This window comes from Antechinus flavipes, chromosome 3, assembly GCF_016432865.1.
Source record: "Antechinus flavipes isolate AdamAnt ecotype Samford, QLD, Australia chromosome 3, AdamAnt_v2, whole genome shotgun sequence".
In the NCBI taxonomy this organism is placed as follows: domain Eukaryota; kingdom Metazoa; phylum Chordata; class Mammalia; order Dasyuromorphia; family Dasyuridae; genus Antechinus; species Antechinus flavipes.
In genome coordinates this window covers 511,370,758-511,395,099 of record NC_067400.1, presented here as the reverse complement: position 1 = coordinate 511,395,099, position 24,342 = coordinate 511,370,758, and the positions used below count along the sequence as shown (strand labels likewise).

General features: G+C 33.1%; 1 pseudogene; it reads left to right on the top strand.

The window, feature by feature from the left end:
- The window catches only part of LOC127557362 (NXPE family member 1-like), a 119,568-nt pseudogene that overhangs the window by 53,507 nt on the left and 41,719 nt on the right, over positions 1 to 24,342 (top strand).

Below are 24,342 nucleotides of genomic sequence, written 5' to 3'. Positions count from 1 at the left end.
GATAATTTTTATGTAGCCTGTTTAGTAATGCCATTGCCATTAGCTCATTGTATCTAGTGGCTGACTATTAATGCTAAGCACACTGGGCTGGGCGTTCAAAAGTATTATTTCACAAATTATCTTGAGTCCAAGTAAATAATTGCCCTCTGGGGACCCTACTCACAATCTGAGAGTTGCATATTGGGAATGTCAAATTAGAAGGGGATTCTTCAATAAGTCCCACATTTAGATTCAAAAAACAAATTTCTTGATCATAGAATAAGGATTTAACAGCCATGATTTATTATAAGTTCTATAAGTTTTGGTAGAATTTAAACTTAATAAGGGTCAAAATGGGAAATAGTAGATAAAAAAATCGAATCCAAAATTAGACATTATTAATGGAAGATAAAATAGAAAATAAAGGACTTTAGAGAGCCTTTGTTAAACTACATATAAGGCATTTTATTTAGTTCTGGTTGCCATGACAATCTGTGTCCTGATTCCAGCCTTTGCACTGACTATCCTGAGTGCATGGTAGTGGATAAAGAGATGGAACTAAATTCAGGAAAATCTGAATTCAAATTTTGTCTCTGACATGAACTGTGTGATTCTAGATAAATAATATAAATCTTTGTCTGATTTGGTTTCCTCATCGGGAAAATAAGGATAATAAGAGTATTTATCTTTCAGGATGTTATGAGAAGGAAATGAGATAATATTTGCAAACTTCTTTGCTATACCTTCAAGAACTACACGAATACAAATGTATTAAGTTTATAATTATTAATCCTTATTCTCAACTTCTGTCTCTTTGATTCTCTGGATTTCTTCAAGACAGCTCAGACCTCACCTTCCATAGGAGACTTTTCCTTCTCTCTTTAGAAAGTTTTCCTTTTCTTTAAAATTACATTTCATACACTGTCTATATCTTGCATTTTTTAATTTATTTACATGTTATCTTTCCTTGTGAAACTTGAGCTTTATAATTTTGTATTTCTAGCATGTAGTAGAGTACCCAGAACATACTAAGTGCTTAATAAATACTTTCTGATTGATTGACAGATTGATCAAATCCAGCCCTTTCATCTTATAGGTGAGACTAAAGTCCAGAGAAACTGAAATTTTGCCCATGGTTACAGAAGTAGTATCAGAATCAAGTCTCTAACATAGAACCTCAGATGATAAATCCAAAAAATTTTCCCCCATGGCATGTAATGTAAGCATATTTAAATTGGACAAAAAATACATAAAAGAGATTTGATAACCATCTTCAGTTATTTGAAGGTTTATCATAAGGAAGATAGTTTAAAATTGCCCTGCCTAGTGTTACAGGACAGAATACAAACAATGATGCAAGTTGTAAAGAAACAAATTTTAGCTTGATGTAAGGAAGCACTCTCTTGCGCTTAACATTTGGTCCAAAGTAGTAAATGTTGCCTTACAGAGAAATATATCTTTTTATAAGAAAACATCAAATAGGCTCTGAGTGAGCACTTATCTGGAATTTCAGGGAAGCTGTTCCTCTTGAGACATAGGTTAGATTTGTCAAAGTTAGTGATAACTACTAACTCAAGATTTTGTGATTCTTTAACTTGGAAATTTAAACCAGTCTTCATTCCATTTTATTCATAACTACCTGGTAGAGTTACTGCCTGGAAATTTGTAATTTCAGTCAGATCCATTTCAAACTGTACAAATACCTATTTAGCTAGTCATTGGTATACTTGTGTTTTGTGAAATCTTCTTTGGGGAAGATGCTCTATCTGATGACAGGTTTCCTGTCCTTCCTTTGATCAAATCACCAAGCCTATGATCATAGGAATACATAGACCATGTGCACACTTGACCTATACTCCTTGCACATTTAGTCTTGTGATTCTTCATTATTTCTTTAGAATTTGATTTTTGTCACATTGGATTTATAAATATCATCTCATTGAAACTAATCTGAAAAATTCTCAAAATAGGTTTTTATTTTAATTTTGGAATTAAATTCTAATATACCTTGTCCCAGTGCCATAAATCTAAAACTTTCCTATGCCAGCATGTTATCCTATTCTCTTGCCCCTCAATTTCTTATAGTTTTTGGAGAGTGCTATAATCTTCATGGCATATAAGTGTGAGTGTGTGTGTGTGTGTGTGTGTGTGTGTGTTGATCCCTCTTTAATCCATTTCCAATGTGAGTAGGTTTTCAGAACTATTAGCCTTCCTTCCCTTTCTAATGTCTCTGTGTCTTTTCTTCTTCTGCACCTTATTAGTATAACATAATTACTACATTTACCATTTCCCAGGAAGTTTTGCTTATTAGAGTCAGATCATACTAAACTCTACTGCAATCTTTCTTTGAGCTACCCAGTTCAATTACTGATGTCAATTTTAAACATATGGTACACATTTCCATGCAAAAACCAAAATTTGTTATTGTTAAGTCTCTTGAAATTAATCCTTGGTTTTGGTTTTCATATGTTAAATTTTTGATTAAGTTCAAATTTTGTTGAGACAAAGTCCTGAAAATTTGCAGTTTCATTAAATGTCCTTTTATTTTTCATTCAATATTATAGTTAATTTTGCGGATGTGATATTTTTGCTACAATCTTCATTTTTTATGTTTGTGTGTATATACATATATATAATTCCAAGAATCGAGATCTTCTATTGTAGCTACTGCCTAAATCCTATACAATTCTAATTTTAACTCCAGCATATTTGAATACCTTTTTTGTTTGTTTCTTGAAAATTTTTCTTTTTCAAAATTAGGCAATAATATTTTTATGTGTTTTCTACATAGGATCTCTTTAAGGTGGTAATTAGTAATTTTTTTTTTAATTTCTATTTTCTTCTATCTCTCCAGGACAATTTTCCTGGATTAATTTTTTTGCACTATTATGTCAAGATTCAATTTTGGGGCACAGCTTTCAAATAGTCCAATATTCTTATATTTTCTTTTCTTGATATGTTCTCCATATCTACTTTTTCTTATATTTCACAGTCTCTTTTATTTTTTCATTCTTTGTATTTTGCTTTTTTTCCCCTTGGGTTCTTATAGCTTTATTGGTTGTTCCTTGCCAAATTCTAATTTCCAAAGAATCATTTTCTTCTTTAAGACTCTGTATTTCTTTGTCTAGTTAGTTGACTTTTTTCCCATTCTTGTTTTTCTTGAATGGTTGTTTTTTTATTTTTTTTTTCCTCAATCTTTCTCTTATGATTTTTTAAGTCTTTTTTGAGTTTTTCTAGAAATTCTTCTTCCAGAAGAGGTAGCCATTTAATGTTATTCTTTGCAGTAGAAAAGGTCTTTTTTTAGGGGCAGCTAGGTGGTGCAGTGGATAGAGCAGCAGCCCTAAAGTCAGGAGGACTTGAATTCAAATGTGGTCTCATACACTTGACACTTCCTAGCTGTGTGTTTTTAAACTTCCCTGTTCTCCTCTTAAGATGAATCCTGGTCTTTCTATTTCCATAATAAGTTTCTATGCTTGGGTTCTTTCTTCTTTGTTTGCTCATTTTTTAATGAGTAGTATTGGTGTAAGTACTTCTCATCCTGAGGTGGGGAAGGATATTAGTGCCTCTAGCTTCACTTCAGCTTTTCCCTTTGATCCCGACCCCCAAACCCAAAGTTCTAATCTCCTAAAAGTGCTTGTAGCTAGCAGCTTCCCTGCTCCCCTGCTGCTGCACTCACTGATTTGTGGGTTCCTTTTCACCCAGGATTGTGTCGCAACAGCACAGCTGGGCCTGGCATTCTTAATCAGCAGAGATTCCATCAGTCTTCCTGGACTCAGACTCCCTGCCTCTCCATCCTAGCCAGAAGGTACAAGTTCTTGTGGTTGTGACTAAGGCTACCTCCAAACCCAATTAGCCTCAGGGCTCCCTACCTGTTATTTCTATGGAGGTAGCCTGAAAATGTTTATACTTCACATTGGTTAAGCCCAGAACCTGGAGTCTTCCAGTATTTTACTGTTGTCCCAGGAGTACCCCTGTTCTTTTTCCAAGTCTTTTTTTTTTTTTATTCGTCTGTGTTTGCTTTGAGATGCAATTTTATTCTGTTTATGGGGAAAATCTAGAGAGTATGAAATTTACTGACCTACTCCTCCATTTTCCCAGAATCCTCCCCCCAAAAAACATTTATTAAGCTCATTATATTCTAGGCACTTTGTTAAGTAGTAGGAATATTGAAAAAAAGCAATAACAATCCATGCCCTTAAAAACTATCTATTCTGATGAGGGAAATTTCACTGTGATTCATCTTTGATAATTTCATTGTTCAGTTAGGAGACCATTCTGAGTATTTGAAAATGCATGAATTAGGATGTATAGTACAATACTAGAACTGTATTTTCTGATTTTTTTATTCTCATCTCTAAACACTTTCTTCAGCTACTATTTATATTCCTTGACTGTGTTTGGATTTTTTAAAAGCATTTGGACCATAATAAAATACATCTGGTCATAACTTTCCTTATCATCACCAGTTGCTCTGGTTTTATATTATATGAGAAACTGAAAGATTATTTTTCTTTAGCTTCTCTTCTTTTTTTCTCCACTTATTTTCTCTCTTAAAGATTTTAGTGTCCTAATTTGTATTTATACAGCACGGAAGTCTGATGTGGCTAAAGAGAAGCCAGTGACAGAGGGTAAAAGAGAGAATCATATATTTCTCATAGGCACTAACCCAATCATGATTTTATTTTATTCTTTTTTGTGGTTAGCTCAGTTGGATGCAGTAAAATTCTACTGAAGTCAGTGTCATGAGTACCAACCTCAGGAACCTAAAAACCTGGCTTTGCTCTGTTCTACAACTACAATAAATTCTTTGCCTGCGCCAACACTATGAAATATAACTAATGTGGATCATAAAAAAAAAAAAAAAAAACTATTGTAAAAGAGGGTAAAGGATAAAATACAAAGAGCAAAGTCATTCCTATAGCAGAAAAAAGAAAAAGCAAAACAGAACGTCTGAGGCAGGATTTGTGGCACCACACTTAGAGGGGTCCTAGGAGGCCAAAAATGTTATTCTAGGGGCAGCGTCTGTACTATGTTACAAATCCTTTGTTTCCAGTGTATGATGAGTATAAATCAATATGCGAGTACTGGTAACATAGAGGAAGACTATGTAATGATGCAATCACTCACTGTAAGTGTTTCTTTTTATAAAAGTGATGTGGTAAAAGAGGAATGTCAAAGTGGAACAAAGTCCCAGTGGCTATATTTTACAAGGAGAATGAAGTCCAGCATCTTGTGAACAGATTCAATTAAATCACATGAATGTAATAAATAGTTGCTTAAAAGAAAAACTTATTTATCTTCTAGGAGATTTAACACTGCCTCAATGGACATATTATTTTGCCAAATTTGTGAAATGCATCAATTTTATATTAAATCCAAAAATTCAGATACAATTTCACATTATTCATAAAAAATAATGACATTGTTGTTCCCTCTTGCTTGATCTTTCTTGTTTTTTATACTTTAAGAACAATATATACCTAGCAATAAAAGAATATATTTCCTCATGTGTGAAATTGATGGTGGTTGTAAATGAGGAGTAAATGATTCCTAAGGTGCCTTCTGGCTTTAAATCCTATGATTCTGAATGTTTGAATCTTCTTTCTTTGCACTTGATCTGGTTTAAAAAATTAACATTCTTCAGACAAAGTAAAAGCTAAAATAATTTTTATTTATTCAATTCAATTGAAATTAATTTAATTTTAATTTAATCAATTTTATTGATTTAAGTTAAAAGAGAAAAACAGGGAAAATATATTATATATCAGTAATATTAATCAATATTATACTATTTAACATTATACTATTTAAAATACCTAAATATAATAAAAGTGGAATATTACTATGGTTTAGGAAATGATGAGTTAGTGAAATGATGAGTTAGAAAAATATGGAGAGACTTGAACTTATGAGGGAAGATGTTATCCACCTTCAGAGAAACAGATGTGCATCTATATATGTATGATTACAAATATCTATGTATATGTATGTATATATGTTTATATATGTGTGTATACACACACACACATATATCCATGCCTAAATTGTAGATTTTGTGAAGGCAGGGAAACGTAGAAGGTAGAAAAGAATAAAGTAAAAAGTACATAGCAGAAAACAAAAGAAAATCTACAAGTAGACCAAAAAAAGATAGACAACTCTAAACACAATGTATAGTATTTATTATGTAGACTTTCTTGAAATGGAAATTTATTCCTATATATTTTGAATCTTCTTTTATATTCTGCTGTGCACATGGATTTTTTTCTTTTTCTATTTCATATTTTAGTTTTAAATAGAAATAAGAACTTTAACTTTAAAAAGAAATAAGAACAATTATCCTTCTTTTGTGTTGAAACCCTCTGAACTATTGCTTTTCTATTAGTGGATAAGAAGTTTTGCAATCAGTAGATATCTTCAACATATGGTTAATGAGTTGGGCATGGTTTCAAAGATGATAAAGTTATTTCCATTACCCAATGAATATATTGATTTATTTTCTCTTAGAACTGAAATATTTTAATCATTATGAAAGTGGACCATTTAAGAAACATGTATTTCTGGATGCAGAAAGAAATATTCAGCAGAAAAATTAGGGAAAAAAATCAATACAAACTCAAAGATAGTGAACCTCCAAATCTTGGAGTCTCACATGGCCTAGCCACACTCACCCAGCACCAGGAGTGAGTCAGTATTGACCAAGCACAGCCCTGGCTGCTTATAGAGAAAGCTGCTGCTTGTAAAGGAAGATTGGAAAACCTTACCTTAAAAGCAGTCCTTAACTTTTTTTTTTTTAATGAGTAAAAATAAAGAAGGGAAAGGGATCTGTATGTGCACGAATGTTTGTGGCAGCCCTCTTTGTAGTGGCCAGAAACTGGAAACTGAGTAGATGCCCATCAATGGGAGAATGGCTGAATAAATTGTGGTATATGAATATTATGGAAAATTATTGTTTGGTAAGAAATGACCAACAGGATGATTTCAGAAAGGCCTGGAGAGACTTACACAAACTGATGCTGAGAGAAATGAGCAGGGCCAGGAGATCATTATATACTTCAACAACAATACTATATGATGACCAATTCTGATGGACCTAGCCATCCTCAGCAATGAGATGAACCAAATCAGTTCCAATGGAGCAATAATGAACTGAACCAGCTACACCCAGCAAAAGAACTCTGGGAGATAACTAAGAACTATTACATTGAATTCCCAATACCTATATTTTCACCTGCCAGCATTTTGGATTTCCTTCACAGGCTAATTGTACAATATTTCAGAGTCGTATTCTTTTTGTACAGCAAGATAACGGTTTGATCATGTATATTTATTGTGTATCTAATTTATACTTTAATATATTTAACATCTACTGATCATCCTGCCATCTAGGGGAGAGGGTGGGGAGAAGGAGAGGAAAAATTGGAACAAAAGATTTGGCAATTGTCAATGCTGTAAAATTACCCATATATATAACTTATAAATAAAAGGCTATTAAAAAATAAATAAAATAAAAATTTTTAAAAATGAGTAAAAAAAATAAGCTTTTATGGTGAAAGATAAGAACAGGTATCAAACCTTGAGGAGACTAAAAGCAGATTGTCTCCAGATGAAACCCCAAAAGGTGATATAACCTGGTCTCCATCACACATGGCTCTCCTAGAACAAATTTAAAAGGATCTCAAAAGAGAGCTAGAAGAAAAATGGGGAAAGGAAAGGAAAACTTTGCAAGAAGGTCCAGAAAAGACACATAATTCATTAAAAGATACATTTGATAAAAATAGAAAAAGAAAATAACTCCCAGAAAAACAGAATTTGTAAAATGGAAAAAAATTCATAGACCAAAACAATTCATTTAAAAATTCAATTGGATAAATGCAAAAAGAAGTTAAAAAAAATAAATGAAGAAAATAATTCATTAAAATTCAGAACTGAACAAATGGAAATGAATGACTCAATGAGACAAAAAAAAAATCAGTCAAGCAAAATGAATGAAATGAAAAAATGAAAAAAATAGGGAAAAAAAAAGTAAAATTCCTAAAAAAACCGACCTGGAAAATAGATCTAAGAGAGACAATCTAAAAATTATTGGACTCCATGAAATCCATGATGAAAAAAAGGGCCTACACATTATTTTTCAGGAAATCATCAAAGAGAATTGCCTACATGTCATAGAATCAGAAGGTAAAATGACTATTGAAACAATTCACCAAATACCTCCTGAAAGAGACCCAAAAAAAGTGGCTAAATTTCAGAATTATCAGACCAAGGAAAAAATAGTACAAGCAGTCAGAAAGAAACAACTCAAATACCAAGGAACCACAATAAGCATTATTCAGGACCTAGCAAGGCCTGGAATCTGATATTCCAAAAGACGAAGGAACTTGGAATACAGCCAAAAATAAATTTCCTGCTAAACTGAGCATTTTCTTTCAGGGAAGAAGATGGACATTCAATGAAACTGGGAATTCCATTTATTTTTTATGAAAAGATCAAAGCTAAACAAAAAAATTTGACCTCCAAATATAGAACTCAAGAGAAGCATAAAAAGGTAAAAAGGGAAAAAAAAACTCAAGAACTATTTCTGTTATGGGTATACATAGAGAATACATGTATAAAATGATTTTATTGTTATAATATAAAAAAGAAACTAAAGGTGGAAAGGGGATTGTAACAGAAAAAAAGGGAAAGTGAAGATAAAATGAGGGAAATTACATCTCAGGAAGAGGCAAAGAAATCTATTAAAATTGAGGGGGAAAGGGGCAGGTGAGAAATATTGTGTAATCTTATTCTCATCAGATTTGGGTAAAAAAAAGAATATTTGATATATTTGGTTTCATCAAGAAACTTCTCTCACCTTATAGAAAAGTGGGAAAGGAAAGGCAAAAAGGGAAAGGGTAGACTAAATAGAAGGGAAAACATAAATAGTAGTGGAAAGATATAAAAAAGGGGAAGGTCTCTAAAGGGGGAGAACTGCTTGAGGGAAGCAGTGCTCATAAGTAAACTACTGAGGAGGAAGGAAAGGGGAAAAGGAAAGAGAAAAGTAAAATTTGGGGTTAATAAAATGGCAGGAAATACAGAATTAATAATTTTAACTGTAAATGTGAATGGAGTGAACTCTCCCATAAAACATAAGCAGATAGTAGCAGGATTAGAAGCCAGAATCCTGCAATATGTTGTTTACAAGAAACACATTTAAAGCAGAACAATACATATAAAGGTAAAAGGCTGGAGTAGAATCTATTACGCTTCAGATAAAATTTAAAAAGCAAGGGAACCATCTTGATCTCAGTTCAAGCAAAGCAAAAATTGATCTAATTAAAATAGATAAGGAAGGAAACTATATCTTGCTAAAGGGTACCATAGATAATGAAGCAATATCAATATTAAACATATATGCACCAAGTGGTGTAGCATCTAAATTCTTAAAGAAGTTAAAAGAGTTGCAAGAAGAAATAGACAGCAAAACTATAATGAAAGATCTCAATCTTACTCTCTCAGAACTAGATAAATCAAATCACAAAATAAATAAGAAAGAAGTTAAAGAGGTAAATAGAATACCAGAAAAGCTAGATATGATAATTTTTTGGAGAAAACTGAATGAAGACAGAAAGGAGTATACTTTCTTCTCAGCAGCTCATGAAACCAATACAAAAATTGACTATATATTAGGATATAAAGATCTCAAAATCAAATGCAGAAAGGCAGAAATAGTAAATGCATTTTTTTTTCAGATCACGGTGCAATAAAAATTATATTCAGTTGTAGTATTCTTCTTCTTTAATATAATAATGATTCTCTTTGTGAGAGCAGGTTTCTCAGGGAGGTTTTTAGGAGGCAGCCTTAGTTTCAGTTAAAAGTAATAATCACTTCAAATGCAGCCAGGTGTTAAAAGTTCAGATCTTTTATTGCTTCCTCCAAAATAACTCGGTTAGTTTTTCTTAGAGGTCTATCTTTCTGCTTGGTTCCAAGAGCTCTCTCTGAATGTCTCCAAATCCAAAGGTTTATCCTACAGCCTGTAGCCAGCACAAAGGTGGAAAATGGAATGGATCTGACTCCTCTAGCTCAACTCCGAATGTCGCCAGCCAAAACCAAGGTGAAAGTTGGAATGAATCTGTCTTGCCTCCAAGAGAGGGCTTCTCTCTGAACTCACTTGACACTCCCCTCTCAATCTTTTCAGCTATACTAACTTGACTGGCTCACTGAAGTTCTATTTATGCTCCTTCTCCGAGAGTGGGATTGTGAAATCTGAGAGTGGGATTATGGGTTTCCTCCCAGAGTGCTCTCTGGCCCTAAAAGCTTCTTGCTTATATGAGCTCTCTAAAGATGTGAACACAAGCATTGTTTCCACTTAGTACCGTATTTCTTCTGGCCCATAACATCTCCTTGTAAGATCAGATCAATCATACTGAATCATGCTAAATTAGACAATTATTGTCTCTATCAACTCTAATGACTTAACAGTTTATAAGCATTCCAACATTCAATAAAAGACCAAGGAAAAATAGACCAAAAAGTACTTGGAAACTAAATAATCTCATCCTAAAGAATGAATGGGTGAAACAGCAAATCATAGACACAATCAATAATTTCATCCAAGAGAGTGACAATAATGAGACAACATACCAAAATTTGTGGGATTCAGCCAAAGTCATAATAAGGGGAAATTTTATATCTCTAAATGCTTACTTGCATAAAATAGAGAAAGAAAAGATCAGTGAATTGGGCTTGCAATTTAAAAAGCTAGCCAAATAACACATTAAAAAACCCTAAATCAAATGCCAAACTTGAAATTCTAAAAATAAAAGGAGAGATCAATAAAATTGAGAGTTTAAAAAAAAAAACTATTGAATTAATAAATAAAACTAAGAGTTTGTTTTATAAAAATAAATAAATAAATAAACCTTTATTTAATTTGATTAGAAAAAGGAAAAGAAAAAGGATTAGAAAAGGGAAAATCAAATTGTTAGTCTCAAAAACGAAAAGGAAAAAGTATCCACTAATTAAAAGGAAATTAGAGTAATCATCAGGAGTTACTTTGCCCAACTTTATGACAATAAATTTGACAACCTAAGTGAAATGGAGGAATACCTACAAAAATATAGATTGCCCAGATTAACAGAAGAGGAAATAAATTACTTAAATAGTCTCATTTTAGAAAAAGAAATAGCTATTAATCAACTCCCTAAAAAAAGTCCTCAGGACCAAATGGATTTACATGTGAATTCTACTCAATATAACTCCAATACTATATAAACTATTTGAAAAAATAGGGAATGAAGGTCTGCTATCAAATTCCTTTTATGACACAGTCATGTTACTGATACCTAAACCAGGTAGGACAAAAACAGAGAAAGAAAATTATAGACCAATCTTCCTAATGAATATTGATGCAAAAATCTTAAATAAAATATTAGCAAAGAGATTACAGACAATCATCCCCAGGATAATACACCATGACCAAGTAGGATTTATACTGGGAATGCAGGGCCGGTTCAATATTAGGAAAACTATTAGCATAATTGGTTATATCAATTATTAATTAATAAAACCCATTAATAACCAAATTAATAAAAACCCAAATGATTATCTCAATAGATGCAGAAAAATCATTTGATAAAATCTAACACCCATTCCTAATAAAAACACTAGAAAGTGTCAGTAGCATCTATTTAAAAGCATCAGCAAGCATCATATGTAATGGGAATAAACTGGAACCATTCCCAATACGATCAAGGTGACACAAGGTTGTCCACTATCACCATTACTATTCAATATTGTAATGCTAGCTTTGGCAATAAGAGAAAAAAAAGAGGTTAAAGGAATTAGAATAGGTAATAAGGAAACCAAATTATCACTCTTTGCAGATGATATGATGGTATACTTAGAGAACCCTAGAGAATCAACTCAAAACTATTAGAAATAATTCACAACTTTAGCATAGTTGCAGGATACAAAATAAATCCACACAAATCATCAGCATTTTTATATATCACTAACAAAATCCAACAGCAAGAGATATAAAGAGAAATCCCATTTAAAATAACCATCAACAGTATAAAATATTTGGGAATTTATCTGCCAACAGCAAGTCAGGAACTATATGAGCAAAATTATAAAACACCTTGCACAAAAATAAGAAACTGGAAAATTATTGAGTGCTCTTGGATAGGTTGAGAGAATATAATAAAGATGACAATACTCCCTAAACTAATCTATTTATTTAGTGCTATCCCAATCAACCTCCCAAAAACTATTTTAATGACCTAGAAAAAAATAACAACAAAATCCATCTGGAAGAACAAAAGATAAAAACTTCAAAGGAATTAATGAAGACAAAAGCAAATAAAGGTGGCCTAGCTGTACCAGATCTAAAACTATATTGTAAAGCAGCAGTCATCAAAAGCATTTGGTACTCGCTAAGAAAAGAGAAATTAATCAGTGGAATAGATTAGGTACTATAGCAATCCAGTATCTGACAAACCTAAAGGTCCCAGATTTTGGGATAAAAATTCACTATTTGACAAAAACTATTGGGAAAATTGGAAACTTAGTATAGCAGAAAATAGGCATAGACCCATACCTAACACCGTATTCCAAGATAAGGTTGAAATGGATTCATAATCTAGACATAAAGAATGATATTATAAATAAATTAGAACATAGGATAGCTTACCTCTCAGATTTGTGGAGGAGGAAGGAATTTGTGACCAAAGAATAACTAAAGATCATTATTGATCATAAAATAGATAATTTTTATTATATTAAGTTTAAAAGTTTCTGTACAAACAAAACCAATGCAGATAAGATTAGAAGGGAAACAATAAATTGGGAAAACATTTTTATATTCAAAGGATCTAATATAGGTCTCATTTATAAAATATATAGAGAATTGAATCAGATTTATAATAGTTCAAGCCATTCTCCTATTGATAAATGGTCAAAGGATATGAACAATTTTCAGATGAAGAAATTGAAACTATTTGTAGTCACATAAAAAGGTACTCCAACCAAAAAAAGTTTGAGTCAGTAAAGTACAATAAAAAAAAATTTCTAAAACTCAAAAAAAAAAAAAAAAGGTACTCCAAATCGTTATTGATCAGATACATGCAAATTAAGACACCTTAGAAATACCACTACACACCTCTCAGATTGGCTAAGATGACAGGAAAAGATAATGACAAATGTTGGAGGGGATATGGCAAAACTGGGACACATACATTGTTGCTGGAACTGTGAACAGATCCAACCATTCTAGAGAGCAGTTTGGAACTATGCTCAAAAAGTTATCAAACTGTGCATACCCTTTGATCCAGCAGTGTTTCTACTGGCATTATATTCCAAAGAGATTTTAAAGGAGAGAAAGACACCTACATTTGCAAAAATATGTGTTGCAGTCCTCTTTGTAGTGGCAAGAAACTGGAAACTGAATGGATGCCCATCAATTGGAGAATGGCTGAATAAATTATGGTATGTGAATGCTATGGAATACTATTGTTCTGTAAGAAACAATAAGTAGGATGATTTCAGAGAGGCTTAGAGAGACATACATGAACTGATGTTAAGTGAAATGAGCAGAACCAGATCATTATACATGGAAACAAGACTATATGATGACCAATTCTGATGGACTTGGCTCTCTTCAACAATGAGAGGATTCAAACCACTTCCACTTGTTTAGTGATGAAGAGAGCCATCTACACTCAGAGGGAAGACTGTGGGAACTGAGTGTGAAACACAACATAGCATTTTCACTCTCTCTGTTGTTATTTGCTTGGATTTTTCTTTCTTTCTTGATTTTTCTTTTCCTTTCTTCTTGATCTAATTTTTCTTCTGCAGTAAGATAACTGTATAAATATGTTTACATATATTGGACTTAATATGTATTTCAACATATTTAACATGTATTGGACTACCTGCCAGTTACGGGAGGGAGTAGGGTGAAAGAGGGGAAACTTTGGAACAAAAGGTTTTACAAGGGTCAATGTTGGAAAAATTATTCATACATATGCTTTGTAAAAAAAAAAAATTTTTTTTTTAAAGAATAGTATAGATGCCTGGGAGCACAACTACTGCATTTGAGTTTAAAATTTTCTACCCACCTAAAGATTTTGCTGGAAATCAAATTAACATGTTATTGAACTGTATCTGATAAATAATGCACAAAGACTATCAACATCTTTGTAAATATTTCTGGTAACAATATAATAATGAAACCTTTGTTGAGAGTTATTAAGTTGGCCCTTCTGGTTAAGGGTAATAATAGAATTTGGCCTGGGAGCTCAGGTCAGAAAAAGGAAAGTTAGAAGAATTATTCCAAATGTAGCTTTTGATGATTACTTATTTAAAAATCCTCTTTTGTTCATTCTTCACTTCTGGAAGGCCCTATAGCTTCATGCTAGATAACCAAATACCATTTGTTAGGCTTGTTACAAAGTGAAAACCCTTTAATGATATTTACAATGACTTTGTTAATTTTCTTTTTAAGACTTTTTTCAATAGCAGGTTATCATTTGACTAAATCACAATCAATTTTTGAGTAAATGAAGAAAGTCAGAAATGTTAATCTGTCATGAGATTGCTAAAATTCTGCATACAATTAAACCAGTAAACTTACTATGTACATTAATTTCTTCAATAGTCCCTGAAAATAGCCCCCAATTATTATTTAAAAGTGCATACATATATGTACACTGTACCATGCATCATAAGATGGTCAAAAAAGGCCATCATGGGACACACATAAATGTCAGATTTTTGAGTGTCAGTTTTGAGACTGTCAGAAGATATGAGTGTTAGTTGATAAATTGCCTGTATAACTTGAGGGAAACATAAAAATATGAGGTCCTTGATAGTCTTTGGGAAGGACTTAGCAAAGTGTCTGACATATAAATATACTTAATAAATGTATGTATGGGAGGTTCATAGAGAACTAATATCTCAGATGAGAGGACTTGCCAAATCCTTTTCAGAGCTGTCATCTACCTTTTAGAGTCCATATCACCTAACTCCCTTCCTTGGCTTCAGAGAGCTGCAGCATGCACAGTAGTCATAGACCAGTAAACCTATCTTGATAGACAACTAAACCAGACCAAGAGTAACTAACAAGTCTTATCATTGGTGTAAGGTATTGCCTACCCCAAGCATGTGAAGACTTCCCTCAATGGAATGAATGGGAAGATGAGAATAATTTGTTCCATTGACCATGAAGATGGCTGAAGTGGGCACTGTGAAACATTTACAGCTAGATTAGACGTTGAAGACATCAAGATTATCCACTGGATTCCAGGCAATTGTCCTGACTTTTGTTTTTGCCATTGGACTTCAATGGCTGTGGAAGAAAAAATGAGGCAATTTTGTGCAATTTTGCCTCACTTAAATCCAATTCATGAATATATTTAAGATATCATTCTGTGATGTCATTGGTTCTTTTTGAAAATGCAAGACAGGGTACAGCTAGGTGCTGTAGTAGATAGACTAAAGGCCCTGGAGACAGGACAATTTGAGTTCAAATTCAGCCTCAGACATTTAACACATCTTTGCTGTGTGATCCTGGGCAAGTCAGGTAACCCCAATTGCTTCACCAAAAAAAAGAAAAAGGAAGGAAGGAAAGAAGGAAGGAAGGAAGGAAGGAAGGAAGGAAGGAAGGAAGGAAGGAAGGAAGGAAGGAAGGAAGGAAGGAAAGAAGAAAGGAAAGAAGGAAGGAAGAAAGGAAGAAAGGAAGGAAGGATGAAAGGAAGGAAGAAAAAAGAAAGAAAGAAAGGAAGGAAGGAAGAAAGGAAGAAAGAAAAAAAAAAAGGACAAGCAATATTTAATAAATACTTGTTAACTGGGTGATACTTTATTTTCTGTCCTTAAATTTCCCTCTTCTGTGGTCCTTAATAGTGTACATTCTGTTTGGTTCTATTTTTTTTTTTTTCACTTTACATTATTTTATAAAGATCTTTCCCAATTTCTTGTCATTTTTCATGCTTATGAGTTATAATTGTGTAATCAATAATCTCTCAAGTAGTATACTATTTTACTAATCTGCTACAATTTATATAATCATTTACTTGTTGCTGAAATTAAGGTTGCTTTTAGTTTTTTGTTTTATAATTACAAATAATATACCATAAAGATCTCTGCACAGATAGCTTCCTCTTAAAAAAAATAACACCATTAGAATATATTCATAACAAAGGAATGATAAAGTAGAGCTATTTTTGTATCTTTCATTGTATGGTGCCAGATTGCTCTCAAGAAAGAGTTTATCAATTTACATTTCCACTAGTAATAAATGAGTGTACCTGTATTTCTATAACCATACCAGAATTTTCTTTTTTTTTTTTAATGAAAGCTTTTTTTATTTTTAAAATATATACATGGATACTTTTCAACACTCACCCTTAGAAAACCTTGTTTTGATTTTTTCCCTTCCTTACCCCCATCTTCTCCTCTAGATGGCAAGTGATTCAATATACATGCAATTTTTCTATACATATTCCCACTAACATCACACTGCACAAGAAAAATCAGATCAAAAAGGGGAAAAAAAATGAGAAAGGAAACAAAATGCAAACAACAACAAAAATAGTGAAAATACTATGTTGTGATCCACATTTAGTTACCACATACACAGTCTTCTCTCTGAATGTAGATGGCTTTCTTTATCACATGATCATTGGAATTGGCTTGAATCATCTCATTGTTGAAATGAGCCATATTCATCAGAATTGATCATTGTATAAGTTTGCTATTGCCATGTACAATGATCTCCTGGTTCTGCTCATTTCACTCAGCATCAATTCATGTAAGTCTCTCCAGGTGCCTCTGAAATCATCTTGCTAATTATTTCTTATAGAACAATAATATTCCATAATATATGCCATAACTTACTCAGCCATTCTCCAACTAATGAGGATCCACTTAGTTTCCAGTTTCTTGCTACTACAAAAAGGGCTGCCACAGTTTTGCACATGTGGGTCCCTTTCTCTCCTTTATGATTTCTTTAGGATACGAGCTCAGTAGAAATACTGCTGGATTAAAGGGTATGCACAGTTTAATAGTTCTTTGGGCATAGTTCCAAATTGCTCTCCAAAATGGTTGAATCAGTTCACAACTCCACCAACAATGTATTAGTTTTCCAACATCCCCTCCAACATTTGTCATTATCTTTTCCTGTTATTTTAGCTAATCTGAGAGGTGTGTAATGCATACCAGAATTTGCTGTGTAATTTAAACTGCTTTATATTATAATTACTATATAATTATTCAAATTGTGTTACATCATAATCCAAAATTTTTATGTAGGTCTTATCTACTCTATATCTATGCTATTATTTCATTTTTTCAGATTTTATTGCCAGTCTAGCTTATTTTGAGTTTGTAATTGCCTGATATATTTTAGGCCAATTTTTAAAATTTAACATATGTATATATTTTTCATTAAGTATGTTTTCTATATGCAAAATAGTAATGTATATTTTTTTGATCCATGATATAATTGCCTGTCTTTTATTGGGAGTATTTGCACTATTTAAGTTTACTTTTAAGTTATACATTTTTCAGTCATTTTCTTCTTTATTTTACTTGATGTTGCTTAGAGAGGCGTAATGTATTGATCTTCCTTCTATAATTACTTTATTAAAATTAGTAAATAAAACAAGGTATAGTTTTCTTTTGAACTTTTGAGTTATATTCCTATAAACCTTAATTCCTTTTTATTTGAGCTAGCTTTTCACTTTTTGTTGCTATTATTCCTAATCAATATTGGCTGTTTTTACTGATATAAAATAGAACACAGAATACTGCTAATTGTCTTTGTATTCTAAGTGGACCTGAAAGATTATAAAAATCAAATCTTCATTCTAGAAATGGGAATCTAGTACCAGTGGGAACAAATTTCTTAGAATGAAATAAATCTCTTTGTTTTTGTTTTGTGCTCCTATTTTTATTCCATAGTCCAGGATGCTTCTTTCAAGAGATTGAGAGAAATCTCAGATATTTCTAGTATTTATCTTTTACATATGCCTCTGCTCTAAAAGCTTCTGTGACTCTATATAACCTATAAAATAAAGTAAAACTCCTACTTTTGAGATTTAACTTCCCTCACAATGTGGAACTGATCTATCCTTATAGACTAATTATACTTCAGTCCCGTTCAAGAACTCTACATTTCAGACAAGCTGGGTATATATTCCTGATTCATGAGATTTCATCTCTTTTCTCTGTACCTTTGAACAGTCTGTCTTCTATACCTGGAATGCTTTCTCTGTTGAAAAGAAAATTCTTTGTTCAGGCTTTTGCACTGAATAATAAGGCAAGACTCAGGACAAAGAGAATTAAAAGGAGTTTATTAAAAGTTTGTCAAGGTAGCAATATGCTGACAGACTAATCACTGGAGATCAACAAGGGTTTCAAGATGGAGCCAGTTTTTAATGATAACTTTTGTAATAAAATACAAACAATTCAGATAGATCCACATCAGCAAAAGAGGCTAGATTATTACATCATAATTCCTCCCCAAGGTAGGAATATGTGACAATTTCCCAAGTACAAATAGGTAGGGACTGACTTGGTACATGATAAATTTCATATAACACAAAGCTGCCAATTGGGTGACTCCTCCCTCAACACTACCTGACAAGCAGTTATGAGAATAATGGGTCACTGGGTAACCATAACTTTTAATATTTCTTAGCACCTCTATCTTTTGGGACCTCTAACAAGAGGTTTATACTGTTTTTCTTAACTTTGCATTTATTTTTTATTTATTTTAATTTGTTTGTTGTGCTCCTCTCCTCTTTAGACAATGAAACCCTTCCCCCACCTCCAACTGCTTCCCCCAGAATGGAAGGACCTTAGAATGAGAAACTCTTAGCACAGTGCCTGACTTATATTAAGTAATTAATAAGTGCTTCCTTTACTAATTAAATATTTGATACACTACCACTGATGAAAAAGGATCCACTTTTGCAGAGTTTATTTGTATATATTTCACATTTTGCTTTGTTATAGATTTCTTGATGCATCCACTATAGACCAATAAACTGAGTGTAGAATAGCTAATCTATGTAAATATTATAATTACATCCAGAATGTAGTTGAACTCTGAGGGAAAGAATCAGTAGAAATGGATTATGTAGGTCATCTATCAGCATACAGATTAAATCAATCCAAGGTTAGGTAGTGAGAATCATCAGGTGCTGATGTGGGAGATGAGGGGAAGTCACAAAACATGGGAGAAATTTTTGTTTTCCAGATACTAACTAGGAAACCTGATGGGATATTTCATTTGGGCTGAGCTCTTGATGATTCATTCCTTCCTGAAATGATTCAGTGGGCATAGGTATAGCAATAATTTATAGACATGACAAGTAGATTATTAGGTAGGGGAAGATATTTGAGTAATAGATGGGAATTACTCAACCATGATCAGAAAGGAATACTTTCTTAGGACCATGTCCAATAAATGATAGAGATGGTTTTCATGAGTAGTTGATGGAATAGAAGTCAAATACATTAGCAAATAGAATAATACTAGGAAGAATCCTATTTCTAAGAAACACTATCCAATTTCTGAGAAAACACCATAAGAAATAAGGCAATGGATCAATGGATTCTGTATTAGGGCAGGAGGATAGTTGTACATCCTTTAATAAAGGAAGAATCTAGTCTTTAATTGAATACTTGGATCTAAAATGAGTGATCACTCCTGGGCATGAGAACTATTTTTAAGGCCTGAAAGCTATTTTGGTGGCAATACCTAAAAATTAACAATAAGGACTCAATCTCTTGGTATTTTGGATGAGGAAGATATGATTCCACTTTCTTGAATTCCTTTTGACTCTTGTGTTGGTGGGTCCTGGTTTTGACTTAAACTAAGTGTGTTTGCTCCCTTACCCACAAGATAGAAAGTACTTTCTGTTAATGATTGTGGTTCCTGCTCAATCAACATAAGCCCAACATAGAAACAACAATAACTACTAATACTAGTACTAGGACTACAACTATTGCTACTTCTTCGTATTAATAATAGTAGACACTACTACTACCACCATTCAGTCCTTGGTAGATTTTTTATATGTTACAGAGAAGTTTTTATATCATCAGATAAGTGCCTGACTTCCATTATGAAAGTAAAGGGAGAATTCATGAATACTGGAAATCTGTTGTCAGTTTTGTGTCATCTAGAAATCTAGATAAACTGAGTATGTTCAACATAGGAAAGAAAAGGAAAGAAAGAAAAATGAAATCTCAAACTAAGAATTAATACATGAAGATTTGGTTGACAACAGGACAGGAATTGTGCCTTATTGGATATAACTTGTAAATATTTGGAAAAGAGGTAGTTATATAGGATATGCTTGATTATATTATTTAGACTTCATTAGGAAAGCATTCTCATTTTCATGGTCACTTTCCACCTAAGCCAAGGGCTTATATTGGGGGGGGGGGGGGTGTGAGGGTGGGGAGGGAGAGTCAGGGGGGTTGGTTGACCTAGACCCATTGGAGATGGTTAAATGATTAACTCCTTTTGTCTATCCTGGATAGAAGTAGGTATGAATTAGCACAGAAAGTGTGAATGAAAAATGAGGCATATCTTGAGAAGAGTATTTCATTGTAGCCAATAATTGACTCCTGAAAAGAAATACGAATTTCACAGGGTCACTCAATATTACCTGAAAGGGGACCATCCCTCAAAGGTCAGCCCTATAGACACATACCAATATGTAGGTCCTTTGTCTTCATAAAATGGATACTATTTGTCATTACATTTATAGACATTTACTCAGGTCATGTATTTAAAATGCCTTCTGGAAAAGGAAAAAAGGTGAAGGTTTTGCAGAATTCCATAATCAATCTACGTAGCCATCCCTTGTGTGATAATCTCAAATCAAATCTCATACTTCTGAGAGAAATGATAATAATCAGTATCTTGGAAAGATTCCAAGGTCTCTCCTTGTTCTAAATTCCTCATTTTAAAAAGTTCAAGAAAAACAAGTTTTCTTGAAGGACATTATTGATGAGATTTACATTGACTTTCTCAATCTTGTTTAGACCCCACCCAACTTTATAAGGAATTTAAACTAAGGGAGGATGCCCATTGTCTTCTATTCAAGTAAGGGTGGAAACATACTTTTGTCTAGGTAGCCCAAGGCTGTGGGTGATCTGAGTAGAGATAATTTCTCAGTCCAAATCTGACAAGAAGTCACTAGCATCCCCTCATGGCTTTGAGTATACAAACTGTGAGTCCATTACCATGATTGCCATTGGTCTAAAAACAGCCAAATAACCATCCTCTTATTGATAGCCTTCTGGCCTTATAAATAAAATGATTAAATTACCCAGAAACTGTATCTCTTGAACTTTTTTAAATGTCACAACTATGACAGCTAGATAAAGGGACTTAGTGGAAAAGAGAAAGATCTGACTTAAGGTTTCCCAGGAAAGATACCACTTTAAGCTTTCATGGTGAGATTTCTTCACCCAAAGAGAGGGTTTTTCCTTCTTGAGATTTTGACTTATCTCAGCCTCAAATTTCTAATCCTAACTTTTGATTGTTTCAGTAAGCATAAATGTATCAATGTTTGTTTTTAGTATTTGAGTACAGCTTTTTTTCTAATTTTTCACTCTCATAGGATAGCAATTTACCCTATGATTTAGGATAGATCCCCTGAAGCATACTATGATGAGGTTAGGATAGCAATTTCTAGTTCAAAATAAACATGTAAACAAATTCACATTGGCTATTCTCTTTGCCAAGAGGGGTTTATTTAGGGGGAAAGGTTACAGACAAAATGAAAAGGTAAAATAGGCACCAGGGATGGCAAATATGAATTAGAGTTGGGAGCACATATTGTTAGCAAGAAAAAGACAAGTTCCCCAGAGGAACTCTCGATTGAGAAAGGAAATTTTCCATGAGGTTGGGAATATGTCATTGATTGACTGATGGCTTTAATCTATAGACAAGTTGGGGATTTGGTTATACCTGATAATAGCCAGTTAGGTTTCTTCTGATAGGGAAAGAGAAAAAAATCCACATCACATTATAGGAGGATGATAGAGAAGAAAAACTTGTTTACACAATACAGGGCCAACTGGGAAACTTGTGATATAGTGGAAATTCAACTTATAAAATCAATTTCTGATTAACCTCCCAAAATATAAGTAGTATATTTTGAATTTCATGCAGAATTAGTGTTTTAAAAAGGGAAATCTTGGCTTATACTTTAAGAGAATCTCTAAAGCTACAATCCTTGCTTTCAAGTTTTTGAAGTTCCATATAAATTAAGGTATATATGTTAAAGGAACTCTAAAAGTGTAGAAGTATTTAAGAGGGCCTTGAGGATCAAATAAAAATGTGTCAGAAGAATTCTTGATAAAGGGTAAAGTGAGCAAATTAAGCATTAAAGAAACTAAGTGAAAAAGTAAAGGATAGTACTTAATCTCAACTTTTCACTTTCTGGGTTATTAAGGCTCTTTTGAATTTGTTTCTGGGTTTTTTTTTTGTTTGTTTTGTTTTTTGTCTGTGTTAACTTCCTTTCTAAGTGAGTTTACTGATTGGGAGGTGGAATCAGAATAGGAATGTTTCTGAGTAAAAATTCCAACTTTTTTTTGGTGGGGCTTTATTTTGTAGCTCCAAGCTGGTAATATCTCAGACCAAGCAGTCTGTGGCTTGGTTGTAGCCCATAAGAGCTGATTCTTAGGAGCAAACATATCATCTTAAGTGAGGTTAATTAGACATTGGATTAGGTTTAAATTAAATCTACAGAAATGTCTCTCCTTGTACCTTCCCCCTGTCCCTCCCTCCCCCAATGTTTAAAACTGTAAAAAGAAGTTTTTTGGTTTGTAATGATGAAGTCCTGGATGGATGGGTGCAGTTGGCAGAGAAAGACTGAAGTTCTGTTCTGAGCAAACAGGGAAGGGCACTAGTGGTGATTAGTTTAATCTTACAACCCCATCTTTCTGTATCCAGGCAAGAAATCCAAGTTATGTCAAACACCTGAGGCCCCTCTCTGTGGAGGTCATGTCTAGCTATGTCCTATCAGAAATTCCAGTCGTGTTTCTGAGGTTAAATTCCCCTATAAAATCTGTCTATGGCTCATTCCAGCTTTGCTGAATTCCCCTGGGTCAGTAGACCAGGACACTTTGCCTCATAGTGAATCTCCTCTGATCTCCACACACTGTGCTTCATGGTGTCTCTCCACTCAATCACCCCACTATGCCTTATGGTGTCTCTCTCTTTCTCATAGCTAACTAACTCTTTTAGGATGCTAAATCCTAAAAGGGATTGAGCCAGTTAAGGGCATATCCAAACCTCCTGGGATATTTCTTTTCTCCTGGCTAATTGTGAGTTCCACTAGGGAATTTGTCTTTTCCATAATTTTGTATAGGGCAAAGACTACTGACTCAAATAAATCAAGATTTCTCAAAGTAAAAGCAGAAAGGAATTTTTTTTTTTACAATCTTGAGAGACAGGGCATCTCCCTCCCAACAAGCAGTCAGACAAGGAGAGGCAAGTTACAATAAGTAGAGAATGATTATATAAGGGTCTGGAGTAACACTCCCTATAGGCTGGACCTTTGCTCTGATTAGTAAGCCCAACCACATCTTTAGAATGACTAAATTACCTTATATGGGACTTTGAATGCCAAGGTAGGACTAAGTCTCACAAAGAAAAGGGCAATAAGATCCCATTCTTTGTAAATCACATGATTTCGGGAGAAAAAAACTTGGGCCTGGGACACAGTTGACCTTCACTTGGTTTTTAGAACACTATCTCCATCTTGTGAGACAGCTTTCATAGTTTACTTCATTCAATTTCTTGCTAACTATACTTCTACTCTATTTCATATTTACCATTTCTAATGTTTATTATATCTCTTCATTTTATTTGTAATGTCTTGTAAATAAACCTACCATTTACCAAAGAGGTTGGTCATTATGAATTCTTCCCGTAACCAAACACCAATATTTGGTGCTATCCTAAGTAATATAATTTGGTGTCTACAAGAACCACATTATTTACTACACCAGCCAGATCTTCAGATGTTTTAAGTATGTTGAAGGATGTGAGGAAGTTTGACTTTGTTGTAAGTAGAAATATTGAAAATGAAAATTTTGTAGCTTACTTTGAAAGTCAAGGACAAAATTTTAGAGAGCTAAAAGAAATCAAAATGGAGAAAAGTTTCAAACTTTTCTTGTTATATACTATCGCTTTAAAATCTTTGGCAGTAGATTAGCTATTCATAGTGAATTGTATCATATGAAATGCCTAAAATAAATAGCTTTTGTATAAAATATAAAACTAAATGATTGAAATTATAAATTATGGTTCATTATGCTTTCTTTATGTTCTTTATGATAACATTTGGAAAATAGATT